The sequence below is a fragment of the Mandrillus leucophaeus genome, unplaced genomic scaffold (genome assembly GCF_000951045.1).
Source record: "Mandrillus leucophaeus isolate KB7577 unplaced genomic scaffold, Mleu.le_1.0 Scaffold106, whole genome shotgun sequence".
Classification (NCBI taxonomy): Eukaryota; Metazoa; Chordata; class Mammalia; order Primates; family Cercopithecidae; genus Mandrillus; species Mandrillus leucophaeus.
The window spans coordinates 3,136,046-3,147,214 of NW_012098765.1; the positions used below are offsets into that span (position 1 = coordinate 3,136,046).

The following is an 11,169-nucleotide window of genomic DNA, read 5'->3' on the forward strand; positions in this document are numbered from 1 at the left end:
CACCCAAACTCAGAAGGTGAAGGTTGCAGTGAGCTGAGATTGCGCCACTGCACTCTAGCCTGGGCGACAGAGTGAGACTTCGTCTCAGAAAACACCCAAAACAAAACATGATACCATTGTGGCATCATGAATTACATTAATTTTTTTTAAGATTAAGAATTATCCTTTGTGATTTTATTCCATTGTATTAAAAAATCTATAAAGCGATAATTTATATTGATAGCTTTCTTCTTTCTATGAGTATACCCTGGTCAGATGATTATTCTTTTGATAGACTACTTAATTCTATCTTTAACCACTTAATTGCATCTATAATCATAAGTTGTAGTTTTCCAAGTGTTTTTCAGGTATTGATATTGCAATGATATACAACTTATAAAACAAGATTATATAAAACTTGGCTTTCAAATCTTATGTTCCTATTTTTTATTTCCAGTTTCTTTTTTCTATTCATTCTCTTGAACTTTTTTCTTTGAAATCAAAAGATTCCCTAGGTATTAACCCAGCACAACTCCTTTATGGGTCATTGCACATCCCGGCAGTATCATTAAGAATTGTCATAAAAGAAATCCCTGGCAGCCTTTCAATGAAACTCTATCATCATGCCATCTTGGCAGTACTACGTTGGAAGTCAGAGTCCCTTTGCAAACATAATAAAACACTTTAATATATTTGTTAAAGTTACAAGCCAAGTATGTACAAATTTAAAAATCATGGCCGGGCACGGTGGCTCACGCCTGTAATCCCCAACTTAAAATGGTTTGACTTCTAATTTTCAGCTTTATAATAGTACAAAAGTGATATGCTGCTATAGTTTAGATATTTGTCCCCTCCAAATCTCATATTGAAGTTTGATCCCAATTTGGAGGTGGGGCCTAATGGGAGATGTTTGGGTCATGGGAGAAGATCCCTCATGAATAAATTAATATCCTCTCTGGATTGGGGGTGAGTTATCACTCTGTTAGTTCCTGTGAGAGCTGGTTGTTCAAAATAGCCTGGCACCTCCTTCCTCACCCTCTTGCTTCCTCTCTTGCCATGTGATGTCTGCATACACTGCCCCTTTTCATCTGCCACGAGTAGAAGCAGCCTGAGGCCCTTACCAGAAGCAGATGTTGCACCATGATTCCTGTAAATCCTACAGAACAGTGAGCCAAATAAACCTCTTTCTTTATTAATTACCCAACCTCAGATATTCCTTTATAGCAACACAAAATGGACTAAGACATAGAGTATGCTCCTTGACTTAAAATGGGGCTATATCTAGATAAACCCATTGTTAAATTGAAAATATTGTAGGTCATAAATACACATTTGGTGTATGATGTTTTCTATTTATGATGGGTTTATTTGGATATAACCCCACCATAGGTTGAGGAGCACCTGTAGTAATTATGATTATTTATGCTCAAATTGACATAATGTGGCCAGTAAGAATCCATTTACTTTTTTTTTTTTTTTACTTCTTATTTTTTTCTTTTGATGTTTTAAAGGAATATTGTTTTCAGGCCATAAGAAGATATTTTAGACTGATCTTGTTTGTTGGTTCATGTCCCCCATGCCTCTTGTCCTGAGTCATGGAATCAACTCATGATTTAATACCCTCTTAGGGAGTCCTGGTTCCTTTTAGAGGAAAAAAGCATTAAAGACCAAAAAATCTGGCTGCTGTGCGTACACATGGCAGTTACAGGTATGGAAAAAAAGATGCTGCTTTTGTTAGAATTATTTTAATAGTTTCAGAGTTGAAAATGTCATCATAAGGTCAGAAGTTCACTCTGATTTTTCTCAACTTAAATTTCTATGATCTGCTCTTTTTGCATTTGGCATTTTATTGAATTATAATGTTTTATGTATGGTGATAGCTGAGAAGTTTATCTCCTATTAAGGCCTGGCTGAAATGATACATTAATCTGTGTCCCATTTTTGGAGATATTGCTCCAATTCAAATTTGTCATGGTGTTTCTGAGCAGCATTGTGAAGAAACTTGTTTTAGAATAGTCAATGATGGATGTTATCTTGAATGTTCATAGACTCCCCAGAAAAGAAGAAAAAGTAGACACAAGATTTCTGTCATCCTTTTATAAGGTATTCTGATCATCCAGCTTGGGGTATGAAGGATAATGGACCTATGTGTCTTAATTTCCAGAATCCCGTTCCATTTCCATGTGTCTTCTGCACAAGTTGTGGTCTCTAGGGATTCATTGTCTTCATTTGTAATTGATCAAAGTGAAACCATCTCCATGGATTCCTCAGTGGGTCAGGATCTGTTGTTTATTAGGCCCCCATATCCACTCTACCCTGCTTTCATGATTATAGAACCAGTAATTTTTATTAACAGTTGGCTATGACTATCTAGAATAAGGACTGCAGTTATTTCTCCAAGGTGTTGTCATGTGACACAACTTATGGCAAGTAGGATATAAGTGAATATTTTGGCAATTCTGGAAACCTCTTAAAACACACTGGCTTAATATATTAATATTTGAGAAATCTGGTTGAAGGGTATCCAGAATTATTTACTATTCTTCCAAGTTCTGTTTAAGTCTGAGTGTTCATTCCATTCTGATGCCAGAATGGTAAAATTCATGATTGGTTTGGAGCAAGGCCACAATATCAGGCTTACATCCATAATATATGATACAGAAATGAACTTTTATTATCTTTTATTCACTTTAATTTGGGGCAATTTTACTGTTTTACTCACAACCAAATTTAATCTTAAATGCTACAACTAGATTGTGACATGTTAAAAGTAATAACCATCAATATATCTTTTATGTTCTCTAACTCAAAAGCACAGAGCTATAGAGAACAGAGTATCTATCTCATGCATGTTGTCATGTACTTATCCCACACCCTATTGAAATCACAGTACCTGTGAGGGAGACATATTTTTTTCTTCAGGAATATGTATTTCTGCCACATCTATGATTCTCCAGAATGAGATGACAGAAAATGCTAAACTATTGTTAAATGACTACATGTAGTTCCACTTCTGGATGGTAGATGTGGGGCTCTGCAAACTCATTTTCTAGTAAAACTGGGAAAAAATGTATAAAAACCTTGCCATTTGAGGTCTGAAAGTGTCCAAAGAGTATATAGGAAATGAAATATCAAGAAATTCTACTAACATTTGGTAAGAACCAAGAACTTGGTAAGAGAATTTGTGGTGTTTAAGACACAACCGACTCCCTTTTACTCTTTACAGCTCAATTTGATAGAAGCTTCACTGTGGGTGGATGCTGCCAAGAGGATGGGGCTGCAGCTGTCAATCGAGGTTTGTCATATATCAACAGGAGGGGCACGCCTCCCGGGTTTCTTATCACCCCCTCTTGGTTAAAGTGGCTAAATTCCTGGTGAACGCAACTAAGAGGTTTGGGGCTCCTTGGCTTCCCTCAGCCCCACCAACAGTTTGGAAAGTCTACCCAGGCACAGTGAGCTCAGATTTGGACCCAGATTGCCCTTGCCTCCACTTGCTTGTAAGGCAGTGGTTTCATAACACAAAAAACAAGATGGCTACCATCCAGCCCATTACCCTGAACGGTGGTTCAGAGATTTTGTCCAGAGGGAGTGGTGGTCCATAAGAATAGAGCTCTGAAGCTCTCTCCAAAGGAATGGAATTTATCTGAAACAGTGTCAAACAAATAGCTCCCCTAAAAAGTAAACACAACAACATAAACCATAGGCCAGGGATTTAATCAGATAATTCCATGGGCAGAGACAGCTAAGGAGCCCTCCAAAAGGTCAAAAGAAACCTCAAAAACTGGCCTCAAAAACTAGCCCTGCCTTAAATTATATTAAACTGCTTGATAATTTATGCTCCAAGGAAATGTTGAAAACAATAGAGTGACCAGATAGAAGGCAGTGGAGCCTAGTGGGCTGGAAATAATACCAAAGAGGCAGTCATCTTAACAGAGAGATAGGGAAAGATAGTCAAAGAGACTCCTTTTTAAAACCATTGTCACACCAGGGTAACTGTGCATATGTTTAAGGCTGAGGAACAACACAAAATAGTTCACACTGCAAGGGGAAAGGGAAACAGATTTTACTAAAATAGCCAAAACACAAAATACATAACCAAGCAAACAACAAGAAGAACAAGCTCTGGAGAGGGGACAGGCAAATCACTACAGTATGTTTCCTAATATGTCTACTTATTAGGAAAATAATCAAAAATGAAGGCATGCAAACAAATGGGAAACTTGGACTTATACACAGGAGAACAGCAAGCAGGCCAGGTGCAGTGGCTTACACCTGTAATCACAGCACTTTTGGAGGCCAAGGTTGGCAGATCACTTGAGCTCAGGAGTTTTGAGACCAGCCTGGACTACATGATGAAACCCCATTTCTACTAAAAATACAAAAATACTACAAATAAAAATACAGGTGTGGTAGAACATGCCTATAACTAGGCTAAGACACAAGAATTGCTTGAATTCAGGAGGGAGAGGTTGCAGTGAGCCAAGATCATGCCACTACACTCCAGCCTGGGCAACACAGCAAGACTCTGTCTAAAACAAAACAAAACAAAACAAAACAAAACAAAAAAACAGGCAACAGGTTGGCCTATGACAGGGAACAGGTGTCATATTTAATAGACAAAAACTTCAATTTAGCCATTATATATTCACAGAAGTAAGGAAAATGTAAAGATAACGTCTCATCCAATAAAGAAAATCAATAAGGATAAATGACAAAATGAACCAAATGTAAGTTCTGGAGTTGAAGACCACAGTAACCAAAATAAAAAATTCATTAGAAGGGCTAAATAAATTTGATCTGGCAGAGTAATTAGAAAACTTTCAAATAGATCAATGGAAATTATGCAACCTCAATTCCATCTTCCCACTAGAAAAAAGAATAAGAAAATAAAATAGAATGAGAAAATAGAACAAAGAAAATATGAACAGAGCCTTTAAGAAATATAAGACACTTTTAAGTGCACCAACATACATGTAATGAGAATACCAGAAGGAAAGGAGAAACAGAAATGAGTACAAAAATATTCCAAGAAATAATGGCTAAATTGCTGGGCGCGGTGGCTCAAGTCTGTAATCCCAGCACTTTGGGAGGCCGAGATGGGCAGATCATGAGGCCAGGAGATCGAGACCATCCTGGCTAACACAGTGAAACCCCGTCTCTACTAAAAAAATACAAAAAACTAGACGGATGTGGTGGCGGGCGCCTGTAGTCCCAGCTACTCGGGAGGCTGAGGCGGGAGAATGGCGTAAACCCGGGAGGCGGAGCTTGCAGTAAGCTGAGATCTGGTCACTGCACTCCAGCCTGGGCGACACAGCGAGACTCCATCTCAAAAAAATATATAATAATAGTAATGGCTAAATACATCCATAATTTGTTGAATAAACATTAATCAATACCCACAATCATCTCAACAAACTGTAATCAGAGTGAATGCAAAGATATCCATGAACAGACCCATCATAGTAAAAGTGCTAAACGTGAAAGAAAATGTTGAAAAGTATAAGAGAAAAATGATGTGTCACTTAACAATGGAACACCAATCGACAGCTGACTTCTTATCCAAAGCAATGGAGGGGATGAAGGCAGTGGGATGATATATTCGAAGTACTCAAAGGACAAAAGCTCTGTGAAGCAGTAACATACTGTCTTTCAAAAATGAAGATGAAATAAAGCCCTTCCCAGATCTACCATATAAGAAATTGTAAAGGTTATTCAAACAAAGTAAGTAAATCCACATGGAAATTCAAAACCACATTTTTAAAAAGAAAATATTTATAATATACAAAAGGCAGCAAAAATGCACATTTCTTTTACTTCTCTTAATAAATTTAAAAGACAATTGTATAATACAATATGTACATAATTATACTGTTGGGCCTATAACATGGAAATATAATATATTTGACAATAGCAGCATGAAGGAAGTAAATGACAGCAGAGTTGTATTGGAGTAAGGAAATGATACATGATAATAACTAGAATTCATAGGAACAAATATGAGAAACAGAAATAGGTGGCCAGGGGTCGTGAGCTGGTGGAGGACCTGGCCATGGAGGAGGCTGGGGAGTCCGTGCTTCTTCCCTCCCTCTCCCACTCCCCTCCCTGCTCCCTCCCCACCTCCCCAAGAATGTTCCACTATGAGTCTTGGGAGGATTGTCTTCTGGATGAAGATGAAGATTACTTTCAGGGACTGAGAGAAGAAGATGAAGAGATTGATCAATTCAATGATGATACATTTGGGTCAGGTGCAGTTGATGATGATTGGCAGGAAGCACGAGTGCCTGGCTGAATTGGAAGAAAAGCTACCAGTGGCAGTTAATGAACCAACAGGCAACGGAGAAAGGGAAGAAATAGACTTGTTGGGTGACCATGAGGAGAATCTGGCAGAAAGGCTCAGTAAGATGGTGATTGAAAATGAACTAGAAGATCCAGCTATGAGGGCAGCACAGACCAGGCCAGTTTTACAGCCCCAACCAGGAAGTCTGAATTCCAGTATCTGGGATGGATCTGAAGTTCTGAGGCAAATCCAAGGACCACTGCTCACTCAGGAAATGTCTACAGTGTCTGTATTAGAATATGCCTTGCCTCAGAGGCCCCCCAGGGTCCAGAAAATGATCAGGACCTTTCTGAACATGCATTACCAAGATGGTCAACTTCACCTATTTTTGGCAGTCCTCCTGTTAGAACTGTTCCCATAGGTACCCCATCTAAGCAGATGGCTTTACCCAACAGAGCCTATGCAGTCCTAGTCCATAGACTTTCCTTCACCTGAAACCAGCAACTGAAAAGGAAGGCCAATTTGGAAGATTCTGCATTCGAAGCCTGTCCATGTTCGGCCCCCAATGCCACCGTGTTATCCTGCTCCCTATGATGAGAGGATGTCTCCAAATCAGTTCTACAGTGTCCTGAACTCTTCCCTCCTGGGTCACCCTTTTCCTCCTAGTGTTCCTCCTGTTCTCAGCCCCCTTCAGAGACACAGGTTCTTGAAGGAGCACAACAGGCTGGACAGATGTCTCCCAGCCAGTTTGTATGGGTCCCTGGATTTGTAGTCCACTTGCTGCTATGAATCCCAAGTTGCTACAAGGGCAAGTTGGGCAGATGCTTCCCCCAGCACCAGGCTTCCATGCCTTTAGTGCTCCACCCTCCGCTACACCACCTCCACAGCCCAGAACCTCACTTGCAAAACCTAAGATCTCAGGCCCCAATGTTTAGACTGGACACAACTCACCTCCATCCACAGCACCATTGACTCTTGCATCAGAGACAGCAACAGAATAGAAATCAGCATCAGAATCTCAATGGTGCAGGAGATAGAGGAAGTCACTGGAGCAGTCATCATGATCATCTCTGAAAGGATCCATATGCCAATGGATATGGATGCAGCAGGAAAAGGATTGGGCCTCTAAAATTCAGATGATGCAACTGCAAAGCACTCATCCCTACCTGGATGATTTTTATTACCAGAATTACTTTGAAAAGCTGGAGAAACCATCAGCTGCTGAAGAAATACAAGGTGATGGCCCTAAAAAGGAGTGCACCAAGGTTATCACCCCTCAGGTGGCCAAACTGGAGCATGCCTTTAAGCCAGTACAATTTGAGGGCTCTTTGGGAAAGCTTACTGTTTCTAGTGTGAATAATCTCCGAAAAATGATTGATGGTGTTGTAACATCTTGGAGTGAGGATGATGAGACAAAAGAAAAACAAGTACGAAACAAGAGGAGAAAAACCCCTGTCATAATTGAGAAAACTTACAGTTTGCTCCTTGACGTAGAGGACTATGAAAGACATTATCTCCTAAGTCTAGAAGAATGACCTGCTCTAATGGATGAGTGAAAGTACAAAATTTGTAGCATGTATGACAACTTAAGGGGGAAATAGCCTGGACAAGAGAGGCCTAGTGATGACCACTTTGTACAGATCATGTGTATCCGAAAAGGGAAGACAATGGTTGCCTGTATTCTTCCTTTCCTCTCCACAGAGCAAGCAGCTGACATTCTCATGACAACAGCCAGGGACCTCTCTTTCCTTATCAAGAAGGATGCACAAGATGAGGTGCTGCCATGCTTACTGAGTCCCTTCTCTCTCCTCCTCTATCATCTTCTAACAGTGACTATCACTAGCCTTTTGCAACAGCTAATGAACCTACCTCAAAGTGCAGCTACACCAGCACCCTCCAATCCTCACTTCATTGCTGTGCTCAGAACAAATTCTGACAGGATTCCACTGAATCCCTAGATCAATTTGAGAAATGACTTCTAAACATTGGGTCTTCTCATCTGTGATTATGGTGCATGTTTCAATTTATTAAGGCCTTCCCTAGCTTCTCTCAACAAAATTGTGTAATTTTTAGGTAGTAGTCTTGCATGTGTTTTATTAAATATATTCCTAAGCATTTTATGTTCTTTATCAATGAAATTTTCTTGATTTCATTTTCAATTGTTTGCTGTGATAGAAAAATTCAACATTTTTGGTATATTGTCCTTGAAACTACCATTAAAAGTCTTTTCCGCAAAGAGAGGTTGATTCAGATGACTTCAATGGCAAATTGACCCAAGATTTGTCAAAAAAACAAAAAGAATATCTAGGGAAAATAAACAGCTAACATAGAACTTTATGATAAATTATTGACTGCTTTTTCACTAAAGTCAGACTCAAGGATGTCTGCTCTGAATTTTTTTTTTTTTTTTTTTTTTTTAGACAGAGTCTGGCTCTGTCCCCCATGCTGGAGTGCAGTGGCACGATCTTGGCTCACTGCAACCTCCACCTCCAGGGTTCAAGCTCTTCTCCTGCCTCAGCCTTCCGAGTAGCTGGGATCACAGGTGCACCACCACGCCCAGCTAATATTTGTATTTTTAGTAGAGATGGGATTTCGCCATGTTGGCCAGGCATGTCTCGAACTCCTAACCTCAGGTGATCCAACTGCCTCAGCCTTCCAAAATGTTGTTGGGATTACAGGCATGAGCCACCACACCCAGCCTTGCTTTGAGCATTTCCATTCAACACTCTACAGAATGCCCTAGCCTGTGCAGTATGGCAAATAAATGAAATATAAATTAGAAAGAACTGTCTTCACAGATATCCTGATTGTTTATAGAAAATTCTAAGTAATTTATAAAAAAATAAACCCTGCTAAAGCTAAGTGAATTTAGCAAGTCTCATAAAATAAAATATCAAGATACAAAAATGTAAATACTTTAAGGACAAATTGTTTCTAGGTGTTAAAGAACAGATCATTACAACTCTAAAGTCTTATCAATAAAAGAAAAAGAAACTATAATACTGCCTCATTTGACTATAGATGGAAAAGTTCTAATTAAAATATCACCAAATGAACTCTAGTAGTATGACAAAAATTATAGCATATTACAAGAAATGTTTAAAATTTAAGAAAGTCATGAGTACAAATCAATACATCAATAAATTTAAGGAGAAAAACATAAAATAGATAACAAAATGTCCTTAGACAAAATTCAGCAGTTTTTAAATTAACAATCACTACAAAAGTAGGCATCCTCCCTCTACCCCCACATATACTGAAGGAAATTTAAAGTCAGCAGAGAATTTATCCCCAAATGAAAAGTGAATATTATAGTAAATGATTAAATGTAGGTTCTGAGGAAACATAAGACCAAAGAAAAAAATGTTGGGAAATAGTCCATTAAATTTGGAAAAACAGATACCTGTTACCATAATATTCAACTGTGTTCTGAAGATTCTAGCTATTGCAATAAGAAAATTAAATATGAATACTGGAAAATAAAATTTTATTTATGTAATCTGCAAAGATTACATAACTGATAACCTATAAATCTTAAAATGTCTCATAAAAATAGAATGTATGGTCAGACTATATGCATGTAGGTAGAAAATACTGCATCAATATAGCAAAGTATCCAGAATGACATTCAAGTCAATTAGAGGGAAGGAAAAAAACAAGACAAAAATAATGGAGAAAGCCAAGAATATGAAAGTCAAAGTAAAGGAATGATGATAGGCCAATAAATACATTTCAAAAGTGGCTTAAGTCAAAATTTAGGAATACATACAAAAACATACCTAAACTGAAGCTACAGGGACACTCAGTTTACCAGTTCACAGGATCTAAGAGAACAATTTGGAAATATCTAGTAGGGTATATAGAACCTATGATTGATTTAGTATTATCTAACGTAACTGAAAGAGTGTATCATGTATGAGCAATTGTTCTTCCATGTATATACAGCTACTGAAATTCCAGTTCACATAAACCAATGATCACAGACAAGGATATTTATTGAAGTATATTTGAAATAGTGAAAACCTGTTAAAACATAAATATTCACCAATAAAAGTTTAAATTCATTATAGTATGTTCAAATAAAAAATTGAGCCATCCTCATTAGTATAGTAGTGAGTATATAAAAACAAAACTGGGCCAGCAATTTATTGCAAAGGGATATGTGAGCAGCAGAGAAATACATCATTCATTTCCTTTCCCAGCATAGCTAAACATCTGCCATAAGATCTGAATATTCTATCTTTAGGGTCACTGTGTTTGGGTTATGGCATTTCCAGTGTGGGTTCACATCCCAAAATACTAGATATTCTGAATGAGACTTCCTTAGTAAAGTTTATCATGCACTAAAGTTAAGCAAATTTTTATTGTAAGACTCAAATCTTTTGATAGCCTGATAATAAGCATTTTTTTTTAAAAAAGGGATTTAGTATTCAAAACTTCACAAGGCTGTGTGCCCACAAACCATTTCTCAAGTGCCATTAAGTACTACTAATCCCAGAGACGTTCTTTTAGATATGTTGTGTTAAGGCACTGGTACTTTGAAGGAACAATCCACTGATACGGTAACAAAATTTTGCATTAATATATGTCTCAAAATACTCTGCTTTTTGTTACATCCAATTAGCGTTATTTGTAAAAAGAATTTGCAAATGTTGAGCAATGATATAACTAGATAGTAAATGACTTGTACAATGATATATTATGGCTGTCTTACTGGCATAAAATGGACCTGGAGTTGCAAACCATAATGGATCCATGAGATCACAGACATTTTGGTTGACAATGGACATTAGTTTAAGTTGAGGAAAGTGGTAGTATGGTAGTCTTAAAAAAATGAGTTACAATTATTTTAAGAATTGAATTTCAACTGTATATATTCACGCAAACCCCTACATGCCATTAAATCTATATAT

General features: G+C 37.9%; 1 pseudogene; it reads left to right on the forward strand.

Moving 5' to 3' along the window:
• Positions 1–5,962: 5,962 nt before the first annotated feature.
• LOC105542418 lies at positions 5,963–8,408 on the forward strand (annotated as a pseudogene).
• Positions 8,409–11,169: the final 2,761 nt, after the last annotated feature.